At 47.2% G+C, this 11,515-nt stretch overlaps 1 protein-coding gene across 1 annotated transcript in view; it reads right to left on the reverse strand.

The window, feature by feature from the left end:
• Positions 1-11,515, reverse strand: part of LMNB2 (lamin B2) — a 212,486-nt gene that overhangs the window by 45,967 nt on the left and 155,004 nt on the right. The gene's annotated exons all lie outside the window — the stretch shown is intronic.

Here is an 11,515-nt window from a genome sequence, read left to right on the forward strand (position 1 = left end):
CCCTGCATGGCCACAGTGTCCATGCCAGGTCCGGATTGCGATTCCGACAGGTCCCACCTGGGGGACCCTCTTACCTCCTCCCTGTAAGTGCGGCCACGCGATCCAGGAGAGCAGCAGCGGTGATGTGTGCCTGAAGAGACCGGAGCGCCTCTGCTTTAAGTACCCAGCAACCAGGGCGCAGGACTACACAGCACCGCTGGGGGAGGTGAAGGAGCCGCAGCACGATATGTCAGTATGACATATAGCATCCCTTGAAGTCTTCTTTCTTCAGAAAAGCTCTTTCCATGGCTGCCTAGCGCAGCCCGCCCTGTTAGCTGCCTGCACTGCAGGCACCAACTTACAAGCTGAGCTCTAGTGCCTGGAGGTGGGGATATACAGGAGGCCGTGCAGTGCATCCTGGGAACAGTCAAAGCTTTAGCCTGTTGGTGCCTCAGATCAAGATCCAACTTTACACCCCGATGTTATTCCCTGTGGAATACCAGTGTACCCCGCTGCAGAAATAATGGATTACCACTCAAAAACTAAATGATTCTGCATAAACTGTGTCAATGAGTTATCCTCAGGTGTGAACCCCTAATTGTTCTATTTTCTAGCAGCTCCTGAAGAGTGTACCCCTGCTAATTGTATGGGGTCGGCACAGTAATTAGCTGCTAATTGAATATGACCCATAGGTGTAAACATGCAAGGCACTTCTAAATTTTGGCTCATCTCTGCATGTGCAGATATCAGCTGCAGCAGAAGGGACTGATCAATCCCCCGACATATGGTGGAACGGGGAATAAATAGCAAATTGGGCTGGGGAAAGGGGGAATAACAAATAAAAAAAGATAAATGCTAGAGGGGGGGAGGGTGTAACATAATAAAAAATAAGAATTTACTTACCGATAATTCTATTTCTCGGAGTCCGTAGTGGATGCTGGGGTTCCTGAAAGGACCATGGGGAATAGCGGCTCCGCAGGAGACAGGGCACAAAAGTAAAGCTTTTCCGATCAGGTGGTGTGCACTGGCTCCTCCCCCCATGACCCTCCTCCAGACTCCAGTTAGGTACTGTGCCCGGACGAGCGTACACAATAAGGGAGGAATTTTGAATCCCGGGTAAGACTCATACCAGCCACACCAATCACACCGTACAACTTGTGATCTAAACCCAGTTAACAGTATGATAACAAAAGGAGCCTCTGAAAGACGGCTTCCTACAACAATAACCCGATTTTTGTAACAATAACTATGTACAAGTATTGCAGAATAATCCGCACTTGGGATGGGCGCCCAGCATCCACTACGGACTCCGAGAAATAGAATTATCGGTAAGTAAATTCTTATTTTCTCTATCGTCCTAGTGGATGCTGGGGTTCCTGAAAGGACCATGGGGATTATACCAAAGCTCCCAAACGGGCGGGAGAGTGCGGATGACTCTGCAGCACCGAATGAGAGAACTCCAGGTCCTCTTTTTGCCAGGGTATCAAATTTGTAGAATTTTACAAACGTGTTCTCCCCCGACCACGTAGCTGCTCGGCAGAGTTGTAATGCCGAGACCCCTCGGGCAGCCGCCCAAGATGAGCCCACCTTCCTTGTGGAATGGGCATTTACATATTTTTTGCTGTGGCAAGCCTGCCACAGAATGTGCAAGCTGAATTGTACTACAAATCCAACGAGCAATAGTCTGCTTAGAAGCAGGAGCACCCAGCTTGTTGGGTGCATACAGGATAACAGCAAGTCAGATTTCCTGACTCCAGCCGACCTGGAAACTATATTTTCAGGGCCCTGACAACATCCAGCAACTTGGAGTCCTCCAAGTCCCTAGTAGCCGCAGGTACCACAATAAGCTGGTTCAGGTGAAACGCTGACACCACCTTAGGGAGAAACTGGGGACGAGTCCACAGCTTTGCTCTGTCCGAATGGACAATCAGATATGGCTTTGTGAGATAAAGCCGCCAATTCTGACACTCGCCTGGCCGAGGCCAGGACCAACAGCATGGTCGCTTTCCATGTGAGATATATCAAATCCACAGATTTGAGTTGTTTAAACCAATGTGATTTTAGGAATCCCAAACTACGTTGAGATCGCCCAGTGCCACTGGAGACATCAAAAGGGGGTTGTATATGCAGTACTCCCTTAACAACTTCTGGACTTCAGGAACTGAAGCCAATTTCTTTCTGGAAGAAAATCGACCGGTCGAAATTTGAACCTTAATGGACCCCAATTTGAGACCCATATACACTCCTGTTTGCAGGAAAAGTAGGAATTAACCGAGTTGAAATTCTTCCGTGGAGCCTTCCTGGCCTCACACCATGGAACACATTTTCACCTAAGCAGTGATAATGTTGTGCGGTCACCTCCTTCCTGGCTCTGACCAGGGTAGGGATGACCTCTTCCGGAATGCCTTTTTCCCTTAGGATCCGGCGTTCACCCGTCAACGCGGCTGCGGTAAGTCATGGAACAGACATGATTCTTGCTGAATCAAGATCCTTTCTAGTATCTCTTGAAGTTCCGGGTACCAAGTTCTTCTTGGCCAAACCGGAGCCACGAGTATAGTTCTTACTCCTCTCCTTCCTATCATTCTCCATACACTGGGTATGAAAGGCAGAGGAGGGAACACATACACCGACTGGTACACCCACGGTGTTACCAGAGCGTCCCAGCTATTGCCTGAGGGTCTCTAGACCTGGCGCTTCATGTGGGACGCCATCATAACCACCTTTGGTCTTTCCCAACGGTTTACAAACATGTGGAAACTTCCAGATGAAGTTCCCACTTTTCCGGGTGGAATTCATTCATGCTGAGGAAATCTTCCTAGTTGTCCACTCCCGGAATGAACACTGCTGACAGTGTTATCACATGATTTTTCGCCCAGCGAAGAATCCTTGCTGTCATTGCCCTCCTGCTTCTTGTGCCGCCCCGTCTGTTTACGTGGGCGACTGCCATGATGATGTCCTACTGGATCAGCACCGGTTGACTTTGAAGCAGAGGTCTTCCTAGGCTCAGAGCATCGTAAATTGCCCTTAGCTCCAGTATATTCATGTGGAGAGAAATCTCCAGACTTGACCACACTTCCTTGGAAATTTCTTCCCTGTGTGACTGTTCCCCAGCCTCTCAGGCTGGCATCCGTGGTCACCAGAACACAGTCCTGTATGCTGAATGTGCTGCCCTCCAGAAGATGAGCACTCTGCAGCCCCCACAGAAGAGACACCCTTGTCCTTGGAGACAGGGTTATCCGCTGATGCATCTGAAGATGCGATCCGGACCATTCGTCCAGCAAATCCCCCTGAAAAGTTTTTGCGTGAGATCTGCCGAATGGAATCGCTTCGTAAGAAGCCACCATTTTTCCCAGGACTCCTGTGCATTGATGCACTGATACTTGGCCTGGTTTTAGGAGGTTTCTGACTAGGTCGGATAACTCCCTGGCTTTCCCCTCCAGGAGAAATACCTCTTTCTGGACTATGCCCAGAATCATTCCTAGGAACAGCAGACGTATCATCGGAAAACAGCTGCGATTTTTGGAATATTTAGAATCCACTCGTGCTGTCGTAGAACTACTTTAGATAGTTCTTTTCCGACCTCCAACTGTTCTCTGGAAACTTGCCCCTTTCAGGATATCGTCCAAGTAAGGGATAATTAAGATGCCTTTCTTCTTTTAAGAATCATCTTTTCGGCCATTACCTTGGTAAAGGCCCGGGGTGCCGTGGATAATTCAACGGCAGCGTCTGAAACTGATATTGACAGTTCTGTATCACGAACCAGAGGTACCCTTGTTGAGAAGGGCAAATTTGGACATGGAGGTAATCCTTGATGTCCAGGGACACCATATAGTCCCCTTTTTTCCGGTTCTCTATCACTGCTCTGAGTGACTCCATCTTGATTTGAACCTTTTTATGTAAGTGTTCAAAGATTTCAGATTTAGACTATGTCTCACCAAGCCGTCTGGCTTCAGTACCACAATATAGTGTGGAAGACTAATACCCTTTTCCTTGTTGTAGGAGGGGTACTTTGATTATCACCTGCTGGAAATACAGCTTGTGAATTTTTTCCCAATACTGCCTCCCTGTCGGAGGGAGCCGTTGGTAAAGCAGGCTTCAGGAACCTGCGAGGAAAAAATGTCTCGACTCTCCAATCTGTACCCCTGGGATAATACTTGTACGATCTAGGGGTCAACTTGCGAGTGATCCCACTGCGCGCTGAGACTCTTGAGACTACCCCCCCACCTCACCTGAGTCCGCTTGCACGGCCCCAGCGTCACGCTGAGGACTTGGCAGACGCGGTGGAGGGCTTCTTTTCCTGGGAAGGGGCTGCCTGCTGCAGTCTACTTCCCTTTCCTCTATGTCTGGGCAGATATGACTGGCCTTTTGCCCGCTTGCCCACATGGGAAACGGAAGGATTGAGGCTGAAAAGACAGTGTCTTTTTCTGCTGAGATGTAACTTGGGGTAAAAAGGTTGGATTTCCCAGCTGTAGCCGTGGCCCCCAGGTCCGATGGACCGACCCCAAATAACTCCTTCCCTTTATACGGCAATACTTCCATGTGCCGTATGGGATCTGTATCACCTGACCACTGTCGTGTCCATGACATCTTCTGGGAGATATGGACAACGCACTTATCTTGATGCCAGAGTGCAAATATCCCTCTGTGCATCTCGCATACATATATATAGAATGCATCCTATTAAATGCTCTATATCAATAAAATATTTTTAGTCAGGGAATTCGACCAAGCCAACCCAGCACTGCATCTCCAGGCTGATGCCGATCGCTGGTCGCAGTATAACCACCGTATGTGTGTATATACTTTTTAGGATATTTTTCCAGCTGCCTATCAGCTGGCTCCTTGAGGGCGGCCGTATCTGGAGACGGTAATGCCACTTGATAAGCGTGTGAGCGCCTTATCCACCCTAAGGGGTGTTTCCCAACGCGCCCTAACTTCTGGCGGGAAAGGGTATAACGCCAATATTTGCTATCGGGGTAAACCCACGCATCATCACACACTTCATTTTATTTTATCTGATTCAGGAAAAACTACAGGTAGTTTTTTCACTCCCACATAATACCCTTTTTTGTGGTACTTGTAGTATCAGAAATATGTAACACCTCCTTCATTGCCCTTAACGTGTGGCCCTAATGAGGAATACGTTTGTTTATTCACCGTCGACACTGGATTCAGTGTCCGTGTCTGTGTCTGTGTCGACCGACTGAGGTAAATGTTTTTAAAAACCCCTGACGGTGTTTCTGAGACGCCTGGACCGGTACTAATTGTTTGTCGGCCGTCTCATGTCGTCAACCGACCTTGCAGCGTGTTGACATTCTCACGTAATTCCCTAAATAAGCCATCCATTCCGGTGTCGACTCCCTAGAGAGTGACATCACCATTACAGGCAATTTCTCCGCCTCCTCCAACATCGTCCTCATACATGTCGACACACACCTGGAATGCTCTGACAGAGGACAGGACCCCACTAGCCCTTTGGAGAGACAGAGGGAGAGTTCGCCAGCACACACCAAAAAACGCTATAATTACATAGGGACAACCTTATATAAGTGTTTCTCCCTAATAGCATCTTTATATATATATTTATATCGCCAATTAGTGCCCCCCTCTCTGTTTAAACCCTGTTTCTGTAGTGCAGTGCAGGGGAGAGCCTGGGAGCCTTCTCTCCAGCCTTTCTGTGAGAGAAAAAATGGCGCTGTGTGCTGAGGAGATAGGCCCCGCCCCTTTTCCGGCGGGCTCGTCTCCCGCTCTTTAGTGAAGTTTGGCAGGGGTTAAATATCTCCATATAGCCTCTGGGGGCTATATGTGAGGTATTTTTAGCCAGTATATAGGTTTACATTTGCCTCCCAGGGCGCCCCCCCCCAGCGCCCTGCACCCTCAGTGACAGCGTGTGAAGTGTGCTGAGAGGAAAATGGCGCACAGCTGCAGTGCTGTGCGCTACCTTTAGAAGACTGTCAGAGTCTTCAGCCGCCGATTCTGGACCTCTTCTAACTTCAGCATCTGCAAGGGGGCCGGCGGCGCGGCTCCGGTGACCATCCAGGCTGTACCTGTGATCGTCCCTCTGGAGCTGATGTCCAGTAGCCAAGAAGCCAATCCATCCTGCACGCAGGCGAGTTCACTTCTTCTCCCCTCAGTCCCTCGTTGCAGTGATCCTGTTGCCAGCAGGACTCACTGTAAAATAAAAAAACCTAAGCTAAACTTTCTCTAAGCAGCTCTTTAGGAGAGCCACCTAGAATTGCACCCTTCTCGGCCGGGCACAAAAATCTAACTGGAGTCTGGAGGAGGGTCATGGGGGGAGGAGCCAGTGCACACCACCTGATCGGAAAAGCTTTACTTTTGTGCCCTGTCTCCTGCGGAGCCGCTATTCCCCATGGTCCTTTCAGGAACCCCAGCATCCACTAGGACGATAGAGAAAATACATTAGTCACAGGGTGAGGGTGTTTATACTGCATGGATTTTTTATTTTTATTTTTTTTTGCTACTAAGGGGGTGTCGGGTTAGTATTAGGGTTTAAAACCACTGGTGGGGGTGGGTGCAAAGTTATTTTATAATGGGGATCTATGAACAGGGGTGGGTAGATAAATATTTGATATATATATATATATATATATATATATATATATATATATATATATATATATATATATATATATATATATATATATATATATATATATATAGAAAACAAAAGGTGAGAATAGGCGCCTCCTAGTGTAATATTATATATATATAATGTGACCATCACCCTTGATATCACCCTGTAAAGTGGAACTGTACCGTGTATGGTGGAATTCCAACCACCTTTAGAATAGCATAAAGTCACAATTTGAGCGGCGTCATCAGTGATCTCAATGATCTCCTGTTAATCTTCCTTCATCTTGTTACTCATTTGGTCAGAAAAAGAGTAAAAAAGACCAATAGTGTAATACTATTTACACAAACAATATACATTTATTTGGAACTAGTCCGACAGTAAAAACATTGCCCGTACCATATAATAAAATAAAAACAGCTTATCTGTGTTTTAAGTCGTCCATACGAGTGAACACTCAACGCGTTTCGTCCTACGCCAACAGCCTGGACTTCCTCAGGAGTGTGATTACACTCCTGAGGAAGTCCAGGCTGTTGGCGTAGGACGAAACGCGTTGAGTGTTCACTCGTATGGACGACTTAAAACACAGATAAGCTGTTTTTATTTTATTATATGGTACGGGCAATGTTTTTACTGTCGGACTAGTTCCAAATAAATGTATATTGTTTGTGTAAATAGTATTACACTATTGGTCTTTTTTACTCTTTTTCTGACCAAATGAGTAACAAGATGAAGGAAGATTAACAGGAGATCATTGAGATCACTGATGACGCCGCTCAAATTGTGACTTTATGCTATTCTAAAGGTGGTTGGAATTCCACCATACACGGTACAGTTCCACTTTACAGGGTGATATCAAGGGTGATGGTCACATTATATATATAATATTACACTAGGAGGCGCCTATTCTCACCTTTTGTTTTCCAGATTTACTATTGGTGGGCTTGAACAGCCAACCACTGGAGAAAAGGGCTGCCACCCCACGAAATATAATACTGGGGGAGTATACTCTAGATATAAGAAAATTGACCATAGGAAAAAAGGATAAGTCATCCTAAGAAGGGTTTAGCGCCATTTACCACCACCAACTTTCTATATATATATATATATATATATATATATATATATATATCTACAAAGACTAAATTCCTGAGCGTTTTTTGTGTGGGAAAAATCGTTAGTTATGTGGTTAAAGTAGGACACAATGTACTGTAGTGTTGTCCATTACTAATCTACTCAATTTCTAGTTTTACAGCAAATTCACCAAATAGATCTGTGATGCATGCTTCAGTTATTGATTCATAGTGCATAACTAATGAAAAGATTGTGTTCTCTACAATTTACACATATTTGAAATAACTAAATAACTAACTTTATTAACAAAATACCAGTTAATGAAGTAAAAATAAGGGCCAGTTTCCCATACGAGACACTTTAAAAAAAAAATATAGGATTTTAATTACCTACCGGTAAATCCTTTTCTCGTAGTCCATAAGGGACACTGGGTATACTTAGTACGATGGGGTATAGATGGGATTCAAAGGAGCTGGTGCACTTTAAATTTCTTCATACAGGGTGTGCTGGCTCCTCATGCCCTTCCCCACAGCTCAGTCTAGAAAAACTGTGCCCGCAGGAGATGGACATACTTGAGAGGAAATTTGACAATACAATAGGTTGTGAGATTAACGAACCAGCACAAAGCAGAACAAACATACTTGCAACAGCTAGCGACACCAGAAAACAGCAACAACTGATGTAAACAACTTCACACAAGAACAATAACTTGCAGGAAAAGTCAAAGTCCAGAGGCGGGATCCCAGTATCCCTTATGGACTACGAGAAAAGGATTTAACAGTAGGTAATTAAAATCCTCTTTTCAATATCATCCTTAAGGGATACTGGGGGGACACTTAGTACGATGGGGACGCCCCAAAGCTTCCAGAACGGGTGGAACATGCCGAGACTCCTACCAGCACCGTATGACCAAACGGGACATCCTCTGTAGCCAGGGTATCAAACCTGTAGAACTTGACAAATGTGTTTGTCTCTGACCAGGTAGCAGCCCGGCATAGTTGCAAAGCAGAGACACCACAGGCAGCCGCCCAGGAAGAACCCACAGATCTGGTAGAGTGGGCCTTGATAAACCGAGAAATAGGCAAGACCGCCGAAGCGTAGGCCTGTTGAATAGTAAGCCTAATCCAACGGGCAATCAACTGCTTTGAAGCAAGACGACCCTTCTTGTGAGCATCATACAGCACAAACAGAATCCGACTTTCGGACAGCAGCAGTCCTCCTGACAAAATTTCAAGGCTCGCGACACATCCAAGGACTCAGGAATTGAAGTGGCCGAAGTCGCCAGAACCACAATAGGCTGATTTATGTGGAATGCAGAAACCACCATAGGCAGGAACTGCTGTCGAGTTCCGAGTTCCGCTCTGTCCTCATGATGACCAGGTATGGACTTCTACAGGACAAAGCGCCAGTTTCTGAAACAAGTCTAGCGGAAGCCAAAGCTAAGAGTATAACCGTCTTCCACCGACATCAGGGGTTCAAACCAAGAGGACTGTAGAAAGGCCAAAACCACGTTTAGATCCTATGGTGCCGTGGGCGGCACAAAAGTAGGCTGGATGTGAAGGACACCCTGCAGGAAAGTCTGGACTTTAGGCAAAGCAGCCAATTTCTTCTGAAAGAAAATGGACAAGGCAGAGATCTGAACCTTTATGGAGCCCAACCTTAAGCCCATATCCACACCAGCCTGTAAGAAATGCAAAAAGCGCCCCAGGTTGAAATCTGCAGTTGGAAATTTTCAGCCCTCACACCAGGAGACGTATCATTTCCAGATATGGTGGTAATGCTTCGACGTGACAGCCTTCCTGGCTTGAATCATGGTGGTAATAACCTTACACAGAATCCCCTTCTCAGCAATAAGAATCCGCTCAACCGCCATGCCATTAAACAAAGCCGCTGTAAGTCCGTGTAGACGAACGGCCTTTGCTGAAGAAGATCCTCCCTTAGTGGCAGGGGATTCAATCCCGGGATTGGAAGCTCCAATCCCGGGGATTGAGGGATCAGCGTTGAAAACGTCCACAGGACGCTCAGACGCTGCCCGGCTTCCTTGTTCCGGCTCCCCAGCGCAGCGTGAGAGGTCATGCTGCGCTGTCAGCCGCTGCAGGGAGCCGCCAGCAGCGATCGGAGGATGTTCCCCGCCCCTGGTATATGGTGAGTTATGTGTGCAGGGCGGCCACATATCAAAAAGCCAATCCCGGGATACCATTTTTCAATCCCGATACCCGGGATTGAAAAAATGGCCCGGGATTGGCTTCCCTAGTCCATCATCATGGAACAAAGCACTGAAGCTTGTTAAGAGAGGCAATCGGATCGACCTGCGGACAGCCCTACAGATCTGTTATCAGTCAAAATACCTGCGGATGGAGACCGCACTCTTCAGGGTGTAGGTCGTGACGACTGAGGAAGTCCGCCCCCCAGCTGTCCACTCCCGCAATGAAGATGGTAGAGACTGCCCTTACATTCTTTTCCACCCAGAGAAGTATCCTGGAAACCTCCCACATGCAGGCCCTGCTTTTTGTTCCAGGCTTACGCAATTTACCGCTGGAGCCTCGTGCCGCATTTGAGGCACCTCTGGCCTTACCCTTAAAGCGCGCTGTCCGAAAGGACTGCAGTGAAGGCCCAGTGTAAGAACGTCTAGCCGGTGGAGCTGAGGGGAGGTACATAGACTTTCTTGTGGTAGCCTCTGAAATCCAAGTGTCCAACTCACCTTCAAACAGCCAATCGCCTGTGAAGGGAAAGGCTTCCACACTCCGCTTAGACTCTGCGTCCGCCACCCACTGGCGTAGCCACTGCACCCTGCGTGTAGAAACCGCCATGGTAGAGGTACGGGCATTTATAATGTCACTTCCTTTGATTGTATCAGAGGAAACGGGCAGAAACCTGGATGCGCTGAACTAGCGTCACCATTTCATCCAGGGACTTATCCCCAGTGAGGCCCTCCTGAAGGTTACCAGCCCAAGTATGTATGGCGTGATTCACCCAACAACCTGCAATAACAGGCATTTGTGAGGCCCCTGCTGCAACATAAATAGATTTTAAAGTGCTCTCTATTTTCCTGTCCGCAGTTTCCTTTAAGGCAGTAGCCCCCGGAACCCATAGAACTGTCTTTTTAGACAGTAGTGATACAGAAGAGTCAACAGCAGGGGGGAGTTTCCCAGACCTTCTGCCCCTCTTGGGCAAAAGGAAAGGCTGCCATCCATTTCTTTGACACCAGGAATTTCTTGTCAGGAGTAGCCCGTGACTCCCTGAACAGATCATCCAGCTCCTTTGAATCAGGAAATGTGACCAGCACCTTTTTCTGTGAAGAGAAAAATGATTGCTGAGCATCAGCCTCATTCCCAGGAATATGTAGGACATCCCTTATAGCCAGTATAAGCGACTCTACACCTTGCGCAGGAGATGACTCTTCCACCTCAGAAGTAGATTCCAGCTTTCCCCCCCTTCCACCTTCGGCACCTCCTCCTCGGATTCAGAGAGGATGTCAGTTAACCCTCTTTTTGGGGGTAATGGGTTAGATAGAGGAGATACACGTCTGCCTTCTGTCCTATCTTTAGTCAGAGCAGCCACAGATTGTTGTAACTGCTGCCTTTCTTGTCTAGCAGCAGTCAATTCATTAGACATGTCAGCCATCATAGTTTTAACAGAACTCGGCCAAGCTGGTTCCTGTAATTCACCCCCAGAAGCCCCACTATCCTGCGAAGGCTGACTGCATTGCTCACACATGAACCTGGTGTGGCAAATATTACACACACAACTTTTTTCACCATGCTGACAGGGAATATTTACATACATACATACATACATACACACACACACATACATAAAGACACAGGTACAAGCAAGCCTGCCCAGCCTAGTATGTATGGAGAGACCAGC

This window comes from Pseudophryne corroboree, chromosome 1 (genome assembly GCF_028390025.1).
Source record: "Pseudophryne corroboree isolate aPseCor3 chromosome 1, aPseCor3.hap2, whole genome shotgun sequence".
In the NCBI taxonomy this organism is placed as follows: domain Eukaryota; kingdom Metazoa; phylum Chordata; class Amphibia; order Anura; family Myobatrachidae; genus Pseudophryne; species Pseudophryne corroboree.